The sequence below is a fragment of the Oncorhynchus masou genome, unplaced genomic scaffold, assembly GCF_036934945.1.
Source record: "Oncorhynchus masou masou isolate Uvic2021 unplaced genomic scaffold, UVic_Omas_1.1 unplaced_scaffold_1672, whole genome shotgun sequence".
NCBI lineage: Eukaryota > Metazoa > Chordata > Actinopteri > Salmoniformes > Salmonidae > Oncorhynchus > Oncorhynchus masou.
The window spans coordinates 82,501-105,839 of NW_027016865.1; the positions used below are offsets into that span (position 1 = coordinate 82,501).

Below are 23,339 nucleotides of genomic sequence, written 5' to 3' on the forward strand. Positions count from 1 at the left end.
CCTCAGTCACTAATACTGCTCTCAGAACCTAACACCTCTCAACAGACCACTAATACTGCTCTCAGACCTGCCATGCATAACACCTCTCAACAGCCACATCCCTGTCTGAGCCCGAACACTGGTTCCAGACCTGTCATTAGAGTAGTGTAGCGTTTGGGTCTGGGACTGATAGCAGTCTTTTATCCATGCACCTGTTCCTCAACTGGATCAGAACCAGAATAATCAGTACTTGGATATCTGTGGCTCTGAGTTGGATCACAACACTTAGCATGGCTGTAGTGCAGTAGGTAACCCGTGCCTCTACATCTGCATTGCTTGCTGTCTGGGGTTTTATGTTGGGTTTCTGTAGAAGTACTTTGTGACATCAGCTGATGTCACAAAGGCTTTATAAATACCTTTGATTGATTGATGCATGCTGAGAAATGTTTTTTGACTGACAGGCAACTGTATGCTACGTATGCTAACTGAGAGCTATAGATGGGGTGAAGGAGTCAATGTAATGCGGACTGGTGCACATTCAACAGATCTGATCTGAATAAAGTGGTTTAGAAGAAGTGACTGCTAAATGCTAACTCCTGTTCGTATAAGCTGGTTAGGATAGTAGCATAGCTAACGTACAGAAATCGGTGATGGGAGTCAAATTCGTTTTTTAACTGTAATGCAGTTGATTGGTGACGATGACATGAACATGTGTTGGGGTCAACCTCCATACCAGCATTATACTCTGATTTCACCTCAACATAGTGTCAAATACACATTTAACCAACCAGCTAAATGTAGGATCATGTTGCTGGGGGGAAATGAGGAGACTTGAGATCTTTCCTCACAGCCTTTCCCCTTGCGTTTCCATGACAATTCCATTGTTTTCGTCGAGTTCGCTTGACCTCTTTACAGCATCTATGGAGTTTTCACTCAACTGACCGTTAAATTCATTTTTATCAATTAGGAATTAGAACACTTTAATTTAACAGTGTAATTTAACAGGATCTATATGAAAACAACTAAGTTAAGTTTCTGTTGTATTGAAGTCAGCTCGCCCACCCAAGTAGAGAAAACCTGATGCATAAACAAAGATCTGGAAAAAAGTGTATTGTGTTGTTTTCACCTTCCTGCTGCTAAGGCTGTCAGTGGAGCTTCCTTCAGATGAACATTCATTATGAAACTCCTGACAGCTCCCTTAAACACTGGCACTACACACACACACACACACACACACACACACACACACACACACACACACACACACACACACACACACACACACACACACACACACACACACACACACACACACACACACACACACACACACACACACACACACACACACACACATCGCACATATTGGTGAATAGATAGAGACAAACAGAGAGAGACACACACATAAACATACACACATATACACACACACATACAGAAAGAGAGAGAGAAAGAGACACACAGACACACACACAGACACACACACACACACACACACACACACACACACACACACACACACACACACACACACACACACACACACACACACACACACACACACACACACACACACACACACACACACAGAAAGACACACACACAGAGACACACACACCTCTTGTCAGTCACCAGCTACCTTAAAGCAGTGATACTAGACTGCTCTAGTCTGGACCCCAGTCTCCTCTCTACAAGACTGCTCTAGTCTGGACACTGATCTCCTCTCTACAAGACTGCTCTAGTCTGGACACTGGTCTACTCTCTACTAGACTGCTCTACCCAGTCTCCTCTCTACTAGACTGTCTGGACCCTCTAGTCCGGAGTCTCCTCTCTACTAGACTACTCTAGTCTGGACCCCAGTCTCCTCTCTACAAGACTACTCTAGTCTGGACCCCAGTCTCCTCTCTATTAGATGCTCTAGTCTGGACCCCAGTCTCCTCTCTACTAGACTACTCTAGTCTGACCCCAGTCTCCTCTCTACTAGACTACTCTAGTCTCCTCTCTACAAGACTGCTCTAGTCTGGACCCCAGTCTCCTCTCTACTAGACTACTCTAGCTCTACAAGTCTGGACACTGATCTCCTCTCTACTAGACTGCTCTAGTCTGACCCCAGTCTCCTCTCTACAAGACTGCTCTAGTCTGGACACTGATCTCTCTACTAGACTGCTCTAGTCTGGACCCCAGTCTCCTCTCTACAAGACTGCTCTAGTCTGGACACTGATCTCCTCTCTACTAGACTGCTCTAGTCTGGACCCCAGTCTCCTCTCTATTAGATGCTCTAGTCTGGACACCGGTCTCCTCTCTACTAGACTGCTCTAGTCTGGACCCCAGTCTCCTCTCTATTAGATGCTCTAGTCTGGACACTACAGACTCTCTAGTCTGGACTCTATTAGATGCTCTAGTCTGGACACCAGTCTCCTCTACAAGACTTTAGACATCTACAAGAACTATTTGGTCTACTCTCTACTAGAATGTTTCATATTATGGATCAAGTCTCCTCTCTACAAGAATTCTAGTCTGGACACCGGTCTCTCTACAAGACTACTCTAGTCTGGACACCGGTCTCCTCTCTACAAGAAGTCTGGACACTGGTCCATAAATAGTCTATAAAGACTAAGTCTGGACACTGATCTCCTCTCTATTAGATGCTCTAGTCTGGAAACTACAAGAGTCTAGAAACTGTTCTGTCACTAGACTGCTCTAGTCTGGAAGACTAGATGCTCTAGTCTGGACAACTAGATATTAGTCTACAGTCTCCTCTCTAAGACTGTCTAGTCTGGACACTGGAAACTGCTCTAGTCTGGACACCAGTCTCCTCTCTACTAGACTGCTCTAATCTGGACCCCAGTCTCCTCTCTACAAGACTGCTCTAGTCTGGACCCCAGTCTCCTCTCTAAGACTGCTCTAGTCTGACACTGGTCAACTAGACTATTAGTCTACAGTCTCTATTAGATGCTCTAGTCTTAGAAACTAATCTGGAAACTAGTGTTCTGTCACTGCTGTAAACTGAGTCTGGTCAACTATTAGATATTATACAATAAGACTGTCATTTAGAAGACTAGAATCTATTAGATGTTCTGTCACTGCTGATTTGTAAATTTGGCAATGTTTCATATTATGGATCAAATTAATCAAAAGTCCATAAATATTATACAATAAATATTATACAGTGTTCTGTCATAACTGGGTCAACTAATATTATACAATAAGAGTCATTTAGAAACTAGAATCTAGTGTTCTGTCACTGCTGTAAACACTGGGTCAACTAATATTATACAGTAAGAGTCATTTAGAAACTAGAAACTAGTGTTCTGTCACTGCTGTAAACACTGGGTCATTAAAATTATACAATAAGAGTAATTTAGAAACTAGAAACTAGTGTTCTGTCACTGCTGTAAACACTGGTTCATTAATATTATACAATAAGAGTCATTTAGAAACTAGAAACTAGTGTTCTGTCACTGCTGTAAACACTGGGTCATTAATATTGCCAGAGCGTAGTGGCTAAAATATGAATCATATTGTGCGAGCTGTGATAAGACAAATAAATCATTTCAATGCTAATGTTTTCCTGGTTCTTGGACGATGTAATCTACCAGCCCCTGCCACTTTAGCTGATGTAATTACAAGGATAGACAAGTAGCTCCAATCATTAAAACATTGCTGTTTATCTATCATTTCACTGGGGAGAATATAAATGGCTTCTCATTGTGAGAGGAGAGGAGAGGAGAGGAGAGGAGAGGAGAGGAGAGGAGAGGAGAGGAGAGGAGAGGAGAGGAGAGGAGAGGAGAGGAGAGGAGAGGAGAGGAGAGGAGAGGAGAGGAGAGGAGAGGAGAGGAGAAACCTGGTGGCATTATACACATATCAACTTTTCAGCTATTTATAATGTTGTGGCTGGAAACTAACAGTTTGACTCATGGACACCAGTCTCCACACAATATCTAATGGATTCATGGCATTTCACTGAATCCTGGAACTAAATGTAATGAGCCAAAGGGGCTTCTATGTTTAGGACACATTCAGTATCTATTGAGTGCAACGCTTTAGGATTAGCCTGGTCCCAAATCTGTAGCTATGTGACATAGCCAACTCTTCTCTCTATGTTATAGCCTGGTCCCAGATCTGTAGCTATGTGACATAGCCAACTCTTCTCTCTATGTTATAGCCTGGTCCCAGATCTGTAGCTATGTGACATAGCCAACTCTTCTCTCTATGTTATAGCCTGGTCCCAGATCTGTAGCTATGTGACATAGCCAACTCTTCTCTCTATGTTATAGCCTGGTCCCAGATCTGTAGCTATGTGACATAGCCAACTCTTCTCTCTATGTTATAGCCTGGTCCCAGATCTGTAGCTATGTGACATAGCCAACTCTTCTCTCTATGTTATAGCCTAGTCAATAGATTTTTTTTCTCACCCATCTACACACAATACCTCATAATGACATCACAATACCTCAAAATGACATCACAATACCTCCAATGACAAAGTGAAAACATGTTTTTAGACATTTTTGCAAATGTATTGATAATGAAATAGAGAAATATCTCATTTACATAAGTATTCACACCCTGAGTCAATCCATACATGTTAGAATCACCTTTGGCAGTGATTATAGCTGTGAGTCTTTCTGGGTAGGTCTTTAAAGGAGCTTTGCACATCTGGATTGTACAATATTTGCACATTCTTCAAGCTCTGTCAAGTTGGTTGTTGATCATTGCTAGACAGACATTTTCTAGTCGATTTAAGTCAAAATTGTAACTAGGCCACTCAGGAACATTCGTCTTGATAAGCAACTCCAGTGTATATCTGGCCTTGTGTTTTAGGTTATTGTCCTGCTGAAAGGTGAATTCATCTCCCAGTGTCTGGTGGAAAGCAGACTGAACCAGTTTTTCCTTAGCTCTATTCCATTAATTTTATCCCCCCCAAAACCTTGCTAGTCCTTGCCGATGACAAGCATACCCATAACATGATGCTGCCAACGCCATGTCTGAAAATATGAAGAGTGGTACTCAGTGATGTGTTGTGTTGGAATGTCCCTAAACATAACACTGTATTCGGGACATAAAGTTAATTTCTTTGCCACATTTCTTTGCAGTTTTACTTTAGTGCCTTACTGCTAACAGGATGCATGTTTTGGAATATGTTTAGTCTGTACAGGATTCCTTCTTTTTCAGGCTGTCATTTGGTCAATATTGTGGAGTAACTACAATGTTGTTGATCCATCTTCATTTTTCACAGCCATTAAACTCTGTAACTGTTTTAAAGTCGCCATTGGCCTCATGGTGAATTCCCTTTGCAGTTTCCTTCCTCTCCGGGAACTGAGTTAGGAAGGACACCTGTATCTTTGTTGTGAGCGGGTGTATTGTTTTACCATCCAAAGTGTAATTAATAACGTCACCATACACAGAATAGTAAAGTGATGTGGTACTGTATGAAACATTTACATTTACATTTTTAAGTCATTTGGCAGACGCTCTTATCCAGAGCGACTTACAAATTGGTGAATTCACCTTATGACATCCAGTGGAACAGCCACTTTACAATAGTGCATCTAAATCATTTAAGGGGGGGTGAGAAGGATTACTTTATCCTATCCTAGGTATTCCTTAAAGAGGTGGGGTTTCAGGTGTCTCCGGAAGGTGGTGATTGACTCCGCTGTCCTGGCGTCGTGAGGGAGTTTGTTCCACCATTGGGGGGCCAGAGCAGCGAACAGTTTTGACTGGGCTGAGCGGGAACTGTACTTCCTCAGTGGTAGGGAGGCGAGCAGGCCAGAGGTGGATGAACGCAGTGCCCTTGTTTGGGTGTAGGGCCTGATCAGAGCCTGGAGGTACTGCGGTGCCGTTCCCCTCACAGCTCCGTAGGCAAGCACCATGGTCTTGTAGCGGATGCGAGCTTCAACTGGAAGCCAGTCAATTTACAATTGAGATAACCATCAAAGCGACAGGTTGTGTTAGCAGAACAATTGGATTTTCAAAGAGATAACTATGAGGGAAACAGCCTGGAGATGAGATACCAAATGAAACAACTTTTAAATGTTAACATCATCATAGCCCCTATGCTATTCAGTTGCCTGAGGAAGCAATGCTATTCCCAGAGGCATATGTGGGAATTGCAAAGTCTCCACAGTCGCAACATCCCACAGCATCTACCAAATTATAATAACATATGTGAACAAACAAATGTGTTATAAAATATCTAAATAAGAACAATGGAACATTTTGTCCCAGCAATGTGGAAATGTGTCTTTGGCTAGTCTTTCCTGTTGGTTTCACAGCATGATTTAGTAATGAAGTCACGATTAGTAATAAAGTCGTTCTAGTAATAAAGTAATTTTGTACAGAGAGCTCCGTCACTTACCAAAGGAACAGAACAGATAGAAGCTGTGACTAAACTCCATGCCATCTGCTTCCAGTGTGAAGGAGCTAAATCACCTAGCATTAGAGATATTATCTTTTTAATTACCGATCCACAGCAAATGTGCCGTGTCAACCCCACTTAGTCTCTCTCTCTCTCTCTCTCTCTCTCTCTTTCTCTCAAGGTCCTCTGAGGTTAGAGCAGACATGTTTGAATTAGTCATGAACATAAGACCAGATCATAAGACCAGCTAACCTCTAATGTAAGCCCACTTCTCAAACAAACAACCCTGATGTCAAATCATGCAATGTAAGGTAAAGTAGCTTTACTCTGGTCAATAGTACTGTCCTTTGTTGAAGTCAGTCCTGCAGTGTGTATGTGTGTGTGTGCCCATGCAGATGTATGTGTTTGACTGGTGTGTCTGTATGTCTGTGTGTGTGTGTGTGTGCGGTTGGCTCACCTGTGCAGGAATAGTCATCGATCCGGATGTATCCAGATGTGCAGATGCACATGAAGGATCCTGGAGTATTGACACACATGGTGTTCTCTCTGCAGTAGTGCTTTCCCTCAGCACACTCATCAATATCTGGAATACAGACCAACGGGTCAAACAGACTGTTACAGGAAGGTCAATAAGGACCAACAAAGACCCAGACCCTCCCCCAGTCGATACAATTAAGAACCAGTGTCCATCACAAAGATGAAGCCTAGACCTGGTCCTTCCTAGTCTATAGCATATACCATAGGATATAGCTCTATAGTGGACCCCCCAATGTCTAGAACATTGAAAGTGATGAACTGTTGTGTATTCCACCCACCAACTAGTCTCTGTTACATCACCCATCAACTAGTCTCTGTTACATCAACCACCAACTAGTCTCTGTTACATCACCCACCAACTAGTCTCTGTTTAATCAACCACCAACTAGTCTCTGTTACATCACCCATCAACTAGTCTCTGTTACATCACCCACCAACTAGTCTCTGTTTCATCAACCAACAACTAGTCTCTGTTAAATCACCCACTAACTAGTCTCTGTTACATCACCCACCAACTAGTCTCTGTTACATCACACCACCAACTAGTCTGTTACATTAACCACCAACTAGTCTCTTTTACATCAACCACCAACTATTCTCTGTTACATTAACCACCAACTAGTCTCTCTTTCATCACCCACCAACTAGTCTCTCTTTCATCAACCACCAACTAGTCTCTCTTTCATCACCCACCAACAAGTCTCTGTTACATCACCCATCAATTAGTCTCTCTTTCATCACCCACCAACTAGTCTCTGTTACATCAACCACCAATTAGTCTCTGTTTCATCACCCACCAACTAGTCTCTCTTTCATCACCCACCAACTAGTCTCTGTTACATTAACCACCAACTAGTCTGTGTTACATTACCCACCAACAAGTCTCTGTTACATCACCCACCAACTAGTCTCTGTTTCATCACCCACCAACTAGTCTCTATTAAATCACCCACTAACTAGTCTCTGTTCCATCACCCACCAACTAGTCTCTGTTACATCAACCACCAATTAGTCTCTGTTTCATCAACCACCAACTAGTCTCTCTTTCATCACCCACCAACTAGTCTCTGTCACATCACCCACCAACTAGTCTCTGTTTCATCAACCAACAACTAGTCTCTGTTAAATCACCCACCAACTAGTCTCTGTTACATCACACCACCAACTAGTCTGTTACATTAACCACCAACTAGTCTCGTTTACATCAACCACCAACTAGTCTCTGTTACATTAACCACCTACTAGTCTCTGTTACATCACACCACAACTAGTCTCTGTTACATCACCCACCAACTAGTCTCTGTTTCATCAACCACCAACTAGTCTCTCTTTCATCACCCACCAACTAGTCTCTGTTACATTACCCACCAACTAGTCTCTATTAAATCACCCACTAACTAGTCTCTGTTCCATCACCCACCAACTAGTCTCTGTTACATCACCCACCAACTAGTCTCTGTTACATTAACCACCAACTAGTCTCTGTTACATCACCCATCAACTAGTCTCTGTTACATCACCCACCAACTAGTCTCAGTTTCATCAACCAACAACTAGTCTCTGTTACATCACACCACCAACTAGTCTGTTACATTAACCACCAACTAGTTTCTTTTACATAAACCACCAACTAGTCTCTGTTACATTAACCACAACTAGTCTCTGTTACATCACCCACCAACTAGTCTCTGTTTCATCAACCAACAACTAGTCTCTGTTAAATCACCCACTAACTAGTCTCTGTTACATCACCCACCAACTAGTCTCTGTTACATCACACCACCAACTAGTCTGTTACATTAACCACCAACTAGTTTCTTTTACATAAACCACCAACTAGTCTCTGTTACATTAACCACAACTAGTCTCTGTTACATCACCCACCAACTAGTCTCTGTTACATCACCCACCAATTAGTCTCTGTTACATCAACCATCAACTAGTCTCTGTTACATCAACCACCAACTAGTCTATGTTAAATCACCCACCAACTAGTCTCTGTTACATTAACCACCAACTAGTCTCTGTTACATCACCCATCAACTAGTCTCTGTTACATCACCCACCAACTAGTCTCTGTTTCATCAACCAACAACTAGTCTCTGTTAAATCACCCACTAACTAGTCTCTGTTACATCACCCACCAACTAGTCTCTGTTACATCACACCACCAACTAGTCTGTTACATTAACCACCAACTAGTCTCTTTTACATCAACCACCAACTAGTCTCTGTTACATTAACCACCAACTAGTCTCTGTTACATCACACCACAACTAGTCTCTGTTACATCAACCACCAACTAGTCTATGTTAAATCACCCACCAACTAGTCTCTGTTACATTAACCACCAACTAGTCTCTGTTACATCACCCATCAACTAGTCTCTGTTACATGACCCACCAACTAGTCTCTGTTTCATCAACCAACAACTAGTCTCTGTTAAATCACCCACTAACTAGTCTCTGTTACATCACCCACCAACTAGTCTCTGTTACATCACACCACCAACTAGTCTGTTACATTAACCACCAACTAGTCTCTTTTACATCAACCACCAACTAGTCTCTGTTACATTAACCACCAACTAGTCTCTGTTACATCACACCACAACTAGTCTCTGTTACATCACCCACCAACTAGTCTCTGTTACATCACCCACCAACTAGTCTCTGTTACATCACCCACCAACTAGTCTCTGTTACATCACCCACCAACTAGTCTCTGTTACATCACCCACCAACTAGTCTCTGTTTCATCAACCACCAACTAGTCTCTCTTTCATCACCCACCAACTAGTCTCTGTTACATCACCCATCAATTAGTCTCTGTTTCATCAACCACCAACTAGTCTCTGTTACATCACCCACCAACTAGTCTCTGTTTCATCAACCACCAACTAGTCTCTCTTTCATCACCCACCAACTAGTCTCTGTTACATCACCCACCAACTAGTCTCTGTTACATCACACCACCAACTAGTCTGTTACATTAACCACCAACTAGTCTCTGTTACATTAACCACAACTAGTCTCTGTTACATCACCCACCAACTAGTCTCTGTTACATCACCCACCAATTAGTCTCTGTTACATCAACCACCAACTAGTCTCTGTTACATCAACCACCAACTAGTCTATGTTAAATCACCCACCAACTAGTCTCTGTTACATTAACCACCAACTAGTCTCTGTTACATCACCCATCAACTAGTCTCTGTTACATCACCCACCAACTAGTCTCTGTTTCATCAACCAACAACTAGTCTCTGTTAAATCACCCACTAACTAGTCTCTGTTACATCACCCACCAACTAGTCTCTGTTACATCACACCACCAACTAGTCTGTTACATTAACCACCAACTAGTCTCTTTTACATCAACCACCAACTAGTCTCTGTTACATTAACCACCAACTAGTCTCTGTTACATCACACCACAACTAGTCTCTGTTACATCAACCACCAACTAGTCTATGTTAAATCACCCACCAACTAGTCTCTGTTACATTAACCACCAACTAGTCTCTGTTACATCACCCATCAACTAGTCTCTGTTACATCACCCACCAACTAGTCTCTGTTTCATCAACCAACAACTAGTCTCTGTTAAATCACCCACTAACTAGTCTCTGTTACATCACCCACCAACTAGTCTCTGTTACATCACACCACCAACTAGTCTGTTACATTAACCACCAACTAGTCTCTTTTACATCAACCACCAACTAGTCTCTGTTACATTAACCACCAACTAGTCTCTGTTACATCACACCACAACTAGTCTCTGTTACATCACCCACCAACTAGTCTCTGTTACATCACCCACCAACTAGTCTCTGTTACATCACCCACCAACTAGTCTCTGTTACATCACCCACCAACTAGTCTCTGTTTCATCAACCACCAACTAGTCTCTCTTTCATCACCCACCAACTAGTCTCTGTTACATCACCCATCAATTAGTCTCTGTTTCATCAACCACCAACTAGTCTCTCTTTCATCACCCACCAACTAGTCTCTGTTACATCAACCACCAACTAGTCTCTGTTACATCACCCACCAACTAGTCCCTGTTACATCACCCACCAACTAGTCTCTGTTTCATCAACCACCAACTAGTCTCTGTTACATCACCCACCGACTAGTCTCTGTTTCATCACCCACCAACTAGTCTCTATTAAATCACCCACTAACTAGTCTCTGTTACATCACCCACCAACTAGTCTCTGTTACATCAACCACCAATTAGTCTCTGTTTCATCAACCACCAACTAGTCTCTCTTTCATCACCCACCAACTAGTCTCTGTTACATTAACCACCAACTAGTCTCTGTTACATCACCCACCAACTTGTCAATTCAATTCAATGGCCTTTATTGACATGGGAAACATGTGTTAACATTGCCAAAGCAAGTCAGGTAGATAATATACACAGTGTTGTAACAATGTACAAATGGTTAAAGTACACAAGGGAAAATAAATAAGCATAAATATGGGTTGTATTTTACAATGGTGTTTGTTCTTCACTGGTTGCCCTTTTCTTGTGGTAACAGGTCACAAATCTTGCTGCTGTGATGGCACACTGTGGAATTTCACCCAGTAGATATGGGAGTTTATCAAAATTGGGTTTGTTTTCAAATTCTTTGTGGATCTGTGTAATCTGAGGGAAATATGTGTCTCTAATATGGTTATACATTGGGCAGAAGGTTAGGAAGTGCAGCTCAGTTTCCATCTCATTTTGTGGGCAGTGTGCACATAGCACAAATAGTCTTCTCTTGAGAGCCATGTCTGCCTATGGCGGCCTTTCTCAATAGCAAGGCTATGTTCATCGAGTCTGTACATAGTCAAAGCTTTCCTGAAGTTTGGGTCAGTCACAGTGGTCAGGTATTCTGCCACTGTGTACTCTCTGTTTAGGGCCAAATAGCATTCTAGTTTGCTCTGTTTAAAAAAAAAATATTTCCAAGTAATTATCTTTTTGTTTTCTCATGATTTGGTTGGGTCTAATTGTGTTGCTGTCCTGGGACTCTGTGGGGTCTGTTTCTGAACAGAGCCCCAGGACCAGCTTGCTTAGTGGACTCTTCTCCTATTTTAACTGCACACTTGCTGTTTGTGTACATGGATTTTATAATGTTGTATGTTTTACCCCCAACACCACTTTCAATCAATTTGTATAGCAGACCCTCATACCAAATTGAGTCAGAGGCTTTTTTGAAATCAACAAAGCATGAGAAGACTTTGCCTTTGTTTTGGTTTGTTTGTTTGTCAATTAGGGTTTGCAGGGTGAATACATGGTCTGTTGTACGGTAATTTGGTAGAAAGCCAATTTGACATTTGCTCAGTACATTGTTTTCACTGAGGAAAAAGTCTGTTGTTAATGATAATGCAGAGGATTTTCCCAAGGTTGCTGTTGACGCATATCCCATGGTGGTTATTGGGGTCAAAGTTGTCTCCATTTTTGTGGATTGGGGTGATCAGTCCTTGGTTCCAAATATTGGGGAAGATGCCAGAGCTAAGGATGATGTTAAAGACTTTTAGTATAGCCAATTGGAATTTGTTGTCTGTATATTTGATCATTTCATTGAGGATACCATCAACACCACAGGCCTTTTTGGGTTGGAGGGTTTTTATTTTGTGCTGTAACTCATTCAAGGTAATTGGAGAATCCAGTGGGTTCTGGGAGTCTTTAATAGTTGATTCTAAGATCTGTATTTGATCATGTATATGTTTTTGTTCTTTGTTCTTTGTTATAGAGCCAAAAAGATTGGAGAAGTGGTTTACCCATACATCTCCATTTTGGATAGATAATTCTTCGTGTTGTTGTTTTCCAATTTTCCCAGAAGTGGTTAGAGTCTATGGATTCTTCAATTATATTGAGTTGATTTCTGACGTGCTGTTCCTTCTTTTTCCGTAGTGTATTTCTGTATTGTTTTAGTGATTCACCATAGTGAAGGCGTAGACTCAGGTTTTCCGGGTCTCTATGTTTTTGGTTGGACAGGTTTCTCAATTTCTTTCTTAGATTTTGCATTCTTCATCAAACCATTTGTCATTGTTGTTCATTTTCAGATTTGAGATTTTTAGATTTGATAGGGAAGCTGAGAGGTCAAATATACTGTTAAGATTTTCTTCTGCCAAGTTTACACTATTACAGTGGAACGTTTTACCCAGGAAATTGTCTAAAAGGGGTTGAATTTGTTGTTGCCTAATTGTTTTTTGGTAGGTTGCCAAACTGCATTCCTTCCATCTATAGCATTTCTTAATGTTACTCAGTTCCTTTGGCTTTGATGCCTCATGATTGAGTATTGCTCTTTTCAAGTAAACTGTGATTTTGCTGTGGTCTGATAGGGGTGTCAGTGGCCTGACTGTGAACGCTCTGAGAGACTCTGGGTTGAGGTCAGTGATAAAGTAGTCTACAGTACTACTGCCAAGAATGAGCTATAGGTGTACCTTCCATAGGAGTCCCCTCGAAGCCTACCATTGACTATGTACACACCCAGCGTTCGACAGAGCTGCAGGAGTTGGGACCCATTTTTGTTGGTTATGTTGTCATAGTTGTGCCTAGGTGGGCATATGGGGGAGGGAATGCTGTGTTTGTCCCCCTGTGTGCTGAGGGTGTCAGGTTCTTGTCCGGTTCTGGCATTCAGGTCGCCACAGACTAGTACATATCCCTGAGCCTGGAAATGATTGATTTCCCCCTCCAGGATGGAGAAGCTGTCTTCATTAAAGTATGGGGATTCTAGTGGGGGGATATAGGTAGCACACAGGAGGATTTTTGTCTCTGTTAAGATGTCTATTGGTCTGTTGCTCCTGTGTGAAGTGTTGGAGATACGTTTGAGGGCGATGTCCTTTAGAGTCCGGGCAAAGGTGGGCACTGCTGCCTTGTAGAGGTGGACCTGGTCAAAGAGGTTGTTCAAGTCCAGGGTGGAGTGGTGAGCCAGGAAGACATTTGGTTTTGAGGCACAGCCACAGGAAATACTTGTGTTTACCCGCTGTATTGTGGCAGGGTGGAAGTCTTTTCGTGGTAGCAGGGTGGAGATAACTACTTGTGCGTTGGGGAAAGTAGAAGAAGCTTTTTCAATCACTCCCTTCAGTGCTGTGGCCACCCTTTCCTGCTGTGTTCTCAGGTCGTTTGTGCCTGTGTGTATTATTATGTGGCTGGGTGAACTAGTTGGTCCTCAGACAGAAGATCGAGGGCATGCTGGGTGTTTGGACACCAGAGTTTAGACACACTGTGTTTGGGAAAAAGTTTTTTGTCTTGTATATATTTCCCATTTGAGTCCATAAGGAGTACAATCTGTGTCTTGTGTATGTCCTCAGTGGGTGGTGGGGGGGTTGTCAGGAGGGCTATCACGGTGGCTCAGAGGGGGTGAGAGCCCCTGGGCTTGGGGTTCTTAATTTGTCTGTTCTGCTGTGATATCGACGCTATGGTCAGGGTTTGGTGTGGACTGCTGTGGTGTCGAGACTTTTGTAGGGTGCTGAGGTGGGCTGTTCTGCTAGCTTCTCTGCGGGGGTGGCCACCTCTCTAGTGGGTTGTTCTCTGTCACACGCCATCCCCCTCACCCTCTCCTCCAGCAGTCTGATCCTCTCCTCTAGTGCTCTGTTCTTCTCCTGCTCCTGCTCTTTCTCCTGTTGAAGTTGTCTCACCACTGTCGAGAGTGCAGATGTCTCTCTCCACCTCCAGCACTCTGGGTCTGGTTAAGAGAGTGTTGTTGTGCTGGACTGTTGTCTGGGTCTGTGCTGACTGGAGTGTAATCACCTGCTGTTCCAGCTAAACACCTGCCTTACCTCCAGCTGGGGAAATGTATCCTTAATTTCAATGAGAGGGTAGTACTCTGTGCTGGGAGGTTGGCTTTCCGCTGGGGGTGGCTCGTCTGTGGGGTTATATAATGAAGAGGTCTGGTCTGACCCTTTCGGGGTGGGGGTATCTTTCTCAAGGGAGAGCTTCTCCTGCTGGGTTAATTCTTTGATTAGGTGAAAGTCCAGCTGAAACTGTTTGGGGTTGCCCTGTACCATTACTGTTCCAGACTTATAGAGATTGATATTAGCTGACTCAGAGTCCTCGCTGTCAAGTATCCTGAGTTTCCACCCCTCTTTAACCCCCCCTCTCTTAACAAAGGGGTAGTGTGCTAATATAGCACTGTGCCATGCCAGGGGATGGTTTGTGTGGAAGATAAGGTTGCTGATGTTCCCATTTTTGAAATAGTCAGCAAAAAGTGTCTCTTGATTTTCCATAAGGCTTCTTGAGATCTTTTCTTGCCTTATCATTCTTTACATACACAGGGTACTGTATTTTAATTATCTCTGAACAGCGAGAGGAAGCTTCTAAGGCCTCTCCATTTGGTTGGAGTAGACTGTTAGACTCTCCTGCCATTGTTGGGCTAAAGGGCTTTGACACCTCTCACTTGACACGTCAGTCCTAGTTGAAGTTGTATCAAGTTTGGCAGCCTTCATTTAGCATTCAGTCCTTATAAAATAATGTAATGTATTTGTCTTCTTAGCTTTTGGAAATAAAATATCGTTTCAGACTAAACATTACTCACTCAGTTCCAGGTTGGATGGTGTTTTCAGGTTTCTGTTGTTCTCCAGAGAGTTTGCTGTATAGTTTTGGAATAATACTCCTTGGTAGTTGTCCAGGTGATTCCGTAATTCCATCCAAAATCAGGTTGCAGGTTTTGAGTTTTGATTTGGAGTAAAGGTTATGTTGTAGACGGTAGCATCCTGTATATGTTCCTGACAAAAAAAATCAAAATCCATCTTTTTTAAAGAAATGCTGAAAATGCTGAAAAATGCAGGAGCTGATCATGACCTCTCGCCTGCTCTGTTATCTCTGCTAGTCTCTTATGACTGTTACATCAAACACCAGCTAGTCTCTTATGATAGACTGTTTCATCAACCACCAGCTAGTCTCTTATGATAGACTGTTACATCAACCACCAGCTAGTCTCTTATGATAGACTGTTGCATCAACCACCAGCTAGTCTCTTATGATAGACTGTTACATCAACCACCAGCTAGTCTCTTATGATAGACTGTTACATCAACCACCAGCTAGTCTCTTATGATAGACTGTTACATCAACCACCAGCTAGTCTCTTATGATAGACTGTTAGACTGTTGCATCAACCACCAGCTAGTATCTTATGATAGACTGTTACATCAACCACCAGCTAGTCTCTTATGATAGACTGTTACATCAACCACCAGCTAGTCTCTTATGATAGACTGTTGCATCAACCACCAGCTAGTCTCTTATGATAGACTGTTGCATCAACCACCAGCTAGTCTCTTATGATAGACTGTTGCATCAACCACCAGCTAGTCTCTTATGATAGACTGTTGCATCAACCACCAGCTAGTCTCTTATGATAGACTGTTGCATCAACCACTAGCTAGTCTCTTATGATAGACTGTTGCATCAACCACCAGCTAGTCTCTTATGATAGACTGTTGCATCAACCACTAGCTAGTCTCTTATGATAGACTGTTGCATCAACCACTAGCTAGTATCTTATGATAGACTGTTACATCAAATTGAGTAGCTGCCAGGGCATTCAACACCTGGTTCTGGGTCTTGGGGTTAGGCTACCCACCAGCTGTTTGGCTTTCTTCAGGCATTATAACCTGCATGGTTCACTATAATTTTCACAATCAATTGACAGTTCAAATCCTCCCATGCTCTTCTGTGCATTGGCCTAAAGCTTTGAAAACCATGTTGTCTGTTTGCAACAGTCTGCTCAATATATAGCCGCAAATCCTTTCTCTCTAACCAGAGTTGGTGGATGATTTAACTGTTAAAGAGGATCAGTTGTCTTTCCTAAATCATGCCCATGCTTGACAGATCTCTTCCCAACCCTTAGGCTTTAACACTTCTCTTTTATTTCCGTTCAAGGAAGGTGACTATGCTGCATCGTCATAGAACGTTTTAACAGTTTTAGAATCATTCAAACAGAGAAATCTATTTTAAATTAGAGTGCCGTCAGATCCGTTCTCCCCAGCCGAAGAACCCTGGTTCCAAAAGGTTTCTTCGGCTGTCCCAATAGGATAACCCTTTTTGGTTCCAGGTAGAAACAATTTTGGTTCCAGGTAGGACCCTCTGTTTGAACAAGTCACATGTGCAACCAGAGGATAAAAAACTCAAGACCACCTTTACTCCACACACAGAGACATATACAAAGCTCCCCTTCGCCCTCCATTTGGAAAATCTGACCATAATTCTAACCTCCTGATTCTTGCTTACAACAAATACTGAAGCAGGAAGTACGAGTGACTCGCTCAAAATGGAAGTGGTCCGATGACACTGATGCTACGCTACAGGACTGTTTTGCTAGCACAGACTGAAATATGTTCCGGGATTCATCCAGTGGCATTGAGGAGTAAACCAAGTCACCGGCTTCATCAGTAATTGCATCAACGACGTTGTCCCCTCAGTGACCGTACATATCCCAACAAGAAGCCATGGATTACAGGCAACATCTTCACTGAGCTAAAGACTAGAGCTGCTTCTTTCAAGGAGCAGGATACTAATCGGGATTCTTATAAGAAATCCCACTATGCCCTCAGACGAACCGTCAAACAGGGAAAGCGTCAATACAGGACTAAGATTGAATCCTACGACACCGGCTCCGATGCTCGTCGGATGTGGCAGGGCTTGTAAACTTTTAGGGAAACACAGCCACGAGCTGCCCAGTGACGCAAGCCTACCCGATTGGCTAAATTCCTTTTATGCTCGTTTAGAGGCAAGCGACACTGAAGCATGTATGAGAGCACCAGCTTTTCCAAACGACTGTGTGATCACGCTCTTCGTAGCTGATGTGAGCGAGATCTTTCAACGGATCAAAATTCACAAGGCCGCTGGGCCAGACGGATTACGAGGATGTGTACTCAGAGCATGCACGGTCCAACTGGCAAGTGTCTTCACTGACATTTTCAACCAGTCTGAAAAATCTACATGTTTCAAGCAGACCACCATAGTCCCTGTGCCCAAGAAAGTGAAGGTAACCTGACTAAATGACTACAGCCCCGTAAATATCACGTCTGTAGCCATGAAGTGCTTTGAAAGGCTGATCATGGCTCAACTCGACACCATCATCCCAGAAACCCTAGACCCACTCCAATTCACATACCGCCACAACAGATCCACAGATGACGTAATCTCTATTGCACACCACACTGTCCTTTCCCTCCTGGACAAAAGGAACACCTGACAGCTGACTGCTGTTAGAAGGCTGTTCATTGACTGCAGCTTAGCGTTCAACACCATAGTGCTCACAAAGCTCATCACTAAGCTAAGGAACTTGGGACTAAACACCTCCCTCTGCAACTGGATCCTGGACTTCCTGACGGGCTGACTGCAGGTGGTAAGAGTAGGTAACACATCTGTCACGCTGATCCTCAACACGGGGGCACCTCAGGGGTGTGCGCTTAGTCCCCTCCTGTACTCCCTGTTCACCCACAACTGCGTAGCCAAGCAAGACTCCAACACCATCATTATATTTGCTGACGACACAATGGTGGTAGGCCCGACCACCGACAACGATTAGACAGCCTATAGGGTGGAGGCCAAATACCTGGCAGTGTGGTGCCAGACCAACAACCTCTCCCTCAATGTGAGCAAGACAAAGGAGCTGATTTTGGACCGAACAGACACCCATTTACGTTGACGGGGCTGAAGTGGAGCGGGTCGAGAGTTTCAAGTTCCTTGTTGTCCACATCACCAACAAACTATCTTGGTCCAAACACACCAAGAAATGGGCCTTTTCCCCCTCAGGAGACTGAAAACATTTGGCATATGTCCCCAGATCCTCAAACAATTCTACAGTTGCACCATCAAGAACATCCAAGAAATTGTCGAAAGATCGGTACCGGAGCGCCAAGTTTAGGTTCAAAAGGCTCCTTAACACCTTCTACCCCAAGCCATACGACTGCTCCCGGACTATTTTCATAGTTTATTTATTTAATATTTTCTTAATTCTATTTTCTTAAAAGTGCATTGTTGGTTAAGGGCTTGTAAGTAAGCATTTCACGGTCTACAACTGTTGTATTCAGGGCATGTGACAAATAAAATGTAATTTGGATTAGATTTGACTTGAAGGTATCTGGATGAAGTGTCACAGCAAAGTGCTCTCTCTTTTATAGAACACTGTTCATTGAATGATGGAAAACCTCAGAGTGCCTCTAGCACACAAACACACACACGCCGATGAGTATTCATGCAGCTTGTAGCCTATAATGGAATGGGATCTTCAATCTCCATGATCTAACTCATCCCTATGGTGGTGCTGTCACTACGAGATGCACGGCGCTGCTCCTGGGGTAAGATGAAGTCTTCAGTGATTTTGCAACGCACAACTCCGGAATCATGACATCCCATTTTGAATTTTCAAACAGCCAAATACGATCCCCCATGTCAAAACAAATATGTTTGAAAACAGAATATTAGCTTGTGGAGGATATTTTTACATTTATACTGACAGACCGCCAGGTTCTTTGAAAAGCAAAGCAACATCCTCTTTAAACCCATTCTATTCACATCGTCAACCACTGTCTGTCAAGGTCACAACAGTCAATTCAAAAGCTCCATGTTCACCCCAGTCTGTAGACATATACATTGAAATAGATGCGTTTCAATACAATATAAGCCTTTATTGTGGTAGCTATAGTTACAGACTGAACAGCAGAGAGAATCACACAGCTTTTAATAACAGACCAGATGTGGTAGCTATAGTTACAGACTGAACAGCAGAGAGAATCACACAGCTTTTAATAACAGACCAGATGTGGTAGCTATAGTTATAGACTGAACAGCAGAGAGAATCACACAGCTTTTAATTCTCTCTCCTGTTCAGTCTATAGCTATGCTACCACATCTGGTCTGTTATTAAAAGCTGTGTGATTCTCTCTCCTGTTCAGTCTATAGCTACACCTGCAACAGCAGAGATAATCATATAGAACAACCAGTGCTGACTGCTGAGCCTCTGAAACAACCAGGCAATACTGGGATTACTACCCCCTCCCTTTCTCTCACTCTCCCTCGCTCTACCTCTCTATTTCTCTCACTCTCCTTTGCTCTACCTCTCTCTCTCCCTCTCTAGCTCGCTATTTCTCTCTCACTCTCCCTCGTTCTACCTCTTTCTCTCTCTCCCTCGCTCTCTTTTCTCTCACTCTCCTTTGCTCTACCTCTCTCTCCCTCTCTAGCTCGCTATTTCTCTCTCTCTCTCACTCTCCCTCGCTCTACCTCTCTTTCTCTCTTTCTCTCACTATCTGTTTATTTCCTCATCTCCTTTCATTCTATGTTCTGTTCATTCTGTAATGTTCTGTTCATTCTGCAGAGAAGAGGAGGGGAGAAGAGAGGGAGAAGGAGGGGGAGTAGGGAGGGAAGAGGAGGAGGGGAGTAGAGGAGGGGAGAGAGAGGAGGGGAGTAGAGGAGGGGAGTAGAGGAGAGGAGGGGGAGAAGAGGAGGGGAGTAGAGGAGGGGAGTAGAGGAGAGGAGAGGGGGAGGAGGGGAGAAGAGGAGGGAGTAGGAGTAGAGGAGGGGGAGAGGAGGGGAGTAGAGGGGGAGGAGGAGGAGGAGGAGGAGGGGAGAAGGGAGGAGGGGAGTAGAGGAGGGGAGTAGAGAGGGGGAGTAGAGGGGTAGGGGGAGAAGAGGAGGGGAGAGGGAGAGGAGGGGAGGGGGGAGTAGAGGAGGGGAGGGGAGTAGGGGGGAGAGGGGGGGAAGAGGAGGGAGGAGAGGAGGGGGGAGAAGAGGAGGGGAGAGAGGAGGGGAGAGGAGGGGAGAAGAGGAGGGGAGTAGAGGCGGGGGAGAAGAGGAGGGAGAAGAGGAGGGAGAAGAGGAGGGGAGAAGGGAGAGGAGGGGAGGGGAGAAGAGGAGGGGAGTAGAGGAGGGGAGAAGAGGAGGGGAGTAGAGGAGGGGAGAAGGGGAGGCGGGAGAGGGGAGAGAGGAGGGGGGGGAGTAGAGGAGGGGAGGGAGAAGGGGAGGGGAGGGGGAGTAGAGGAGGGGAGAGGAGGGGAGGGGGAGTAGAGGAGAGTAGGGGAGGAAGGAGGAGAGGAGGGGAGGAGGGGAGTAGAGGAGGGGAGGAGGAGGGGAGTAGAGGAGGGGGAGGAGGGGAGTAGAGGAGGGGAGTAGAGGAGGGAGTAGAGGAGGGAGGAGAGGAGGGAGTAGAGGAGGGAGTAGAGGAGGGGGGGGAGGGGAGTAGAGGAGGGGAGGGGAGTAGAGGGGGAGGGAGGGGAGTAGAGGAGGGGAGTAGAGGGAGGGAGAGGGGAGGGGGAGTAGAGGAGGGGGAGGGGGGGAGTGGGGAGTAGGAGGGGAGAGGGGGGAGAGGGGGAGTAGAGGAGGGGAGGGGGGAGTAGAGGTGGGGGAGTAGGGAGGGGGAGTAGAGGTGGGGGAGAGGTGGGGAGTAGGGGAGAGGAGGGGGAGAGGGGGGGGAGTAGAGGGGGAGGTGGGGAGTAGAGGAGGGGAGTAGAGGGAGGGGGGGGAGTAGAGTAGGGGGAGTAGAGGGGGAGGAGGAGGGGAGTAGAGGAGGGAGTAGAGGAGGGGAGTAGAGGGGGAGGAGGTGGGGAGTAGAGGGGAGTAGGGGGAGTAGAGGGGGGAGAGGGGAGAGAGGGAGTAGAGGAGGGAGGGGGGGAGTAGAGGTAGGGAGTAGGAGGGGGAGTAGAGAGGTGGGGGGTAGGGGAGTAGAGGGAGGGAGGGGAGGGGGAGGAGAGGGGGAGTAGGGGAGAGGGGGAGTAGAGGTGGGGAGAGAGGGTGGGGGAGTAGGAGGGGAGTAGGGGAGGAGAGGTGGGGGGAGTAGGGGGAGTAGAGGGGGGGGAGAGGTGGGGGAGTAGAGGAGGGAGTAGAGGAGGGGGAGTAGGGGAGGGGGAGTAGAGTAGAGGAGGGGGAGTAGAGGAGGGGAGAGAGGGGGGGAGTGGGGAGTAGAGGAGGGGGAGTAGAGGAGGGGAGAGGGGAGAGGAGGGGAGGAGGGGGGGAGTAGAGGGGGAGGGGGAGTAGAGGGGGAGTAGAGGTGGGGGTAGAGGTGGGGAGTAGAGGAGGGGAGTAGAGGTGGGGGTAGAGGTGGGGGTAGAGGAGGGGGGGAGGTGGGGAGTAGAGGGGGGAGTAGAGGGGGTAGAGGTGGGGGAGTAGAGGAGGGGAGTAGAGGAGGGGAGTAGAGGAGGGGGGGGAGGTGGGGAGTAGAGGTGGGGAGTAGAGGAGGGGAGTAGGGGAGTAGGGAGGGGGGAGTAGAGGAGGGGAGTAGAGGGGGGGAGTAGAGGAGGGGGGAGGTGGGGAGTAGAGGAGGGGAGTAGAGGGGGGAGTAGAGGTGGGGGAGAGGGGGGAGTAGAGTAGAGGAGGGAGTAGAGGGGGAGTAGAGGGGGGGGAGGGAGAGGTGGGGAGTAGGAGGGGGTAGGGAGTAGAGAGGGAGGGGGAGGAGAGGGGGGTAGAGGGGGAGTAGAGGTAGGGAGGGAGTAGGGAGGTAGGGAGTAGAGGTGGGGGAGAGGTAGGGAGTAGAGGGGGAGGAGAGGTGGGGAGTAGAGGTAGGGAGTAGAGGGGGATGGGGGGGTTCAGCTCCGTACACAGAAAGCCAGGAACAAACGTTTGACTTATAACACGGTTCAAACTGCTGAGGTAATTGACAAAAGTAATATTATTCTTTATTTTAAATCTCTTCTGATGTCTGATGTGGATCCTTACAGTAAAGAAAATGAAAATAATACCTTTCCCTCGAGTCCTAATTTAACAAGGCAGAACTGCTGCAGTGTCAGCTTTGGGCTTCGGAGTCTTTCTGAGCTCTTGGAAACAAATCAAATACAAAGGAAACCCTACATAAAGCTAACCAGAGATATTGCAAAACAGCAGTCGAAAGCCAGAGGGAGGATTTGATCCAATAACGATACTGTCCATGGTTCAAAGAATGAAAGTAAAATACAGTCAGTAGTGCATGTTTCCATTTGTAGTGTGGTAGGAATACTTCAAAGGAATACACACAGTACTGTAGATTGGCTCTCACACCTTTAACTCCAGGACCTGCTTCATTAAGCATTCTGCTACGACACGACGAGCAAGAACACTTTATACAGGACATTCTGGCTTTTATTCTCTCTGTTTTATTCAAATGTTATCAGTCACATGCTCTGAATACAACAGGTGTAGACCTTACTTACGGGCCCTTAACCAACCAATGCAGTTTAAAAAATAAAAAAGAGGGGGGGGGGGGGGGTAGCAGAGAGAACAGTCTATGACTAGGGTGGCTGGATTACAGGGTTGAGTTGAGCTCATGATTTAGGCTGACCTGGCCTGACCTGTCTGTACAGCAAATAGCAAAATATGTGTAGGACTACAAGTCTATACACCTGTACCACGCACACACACACACACACACACACACACACACACACACACACACACACACACACACACACACACACACACACACACACACACACACACACACACACACACACACACGAATAGCTAGATAAATTCTACCATTATACTG

At 45.1% G+C, this 23,339-nt stretch overlaps 1 pseudogene; it reads right to left on the minus strand.

Moving 5' to 3' along the window:
- Positions 1 to 23,339, minus strand: part of LOC135539274 (protein NEL-like) — an 89,318-nt pseudogene that overhangs the window by 49,201 nt on the left and 16,778 nt on the right.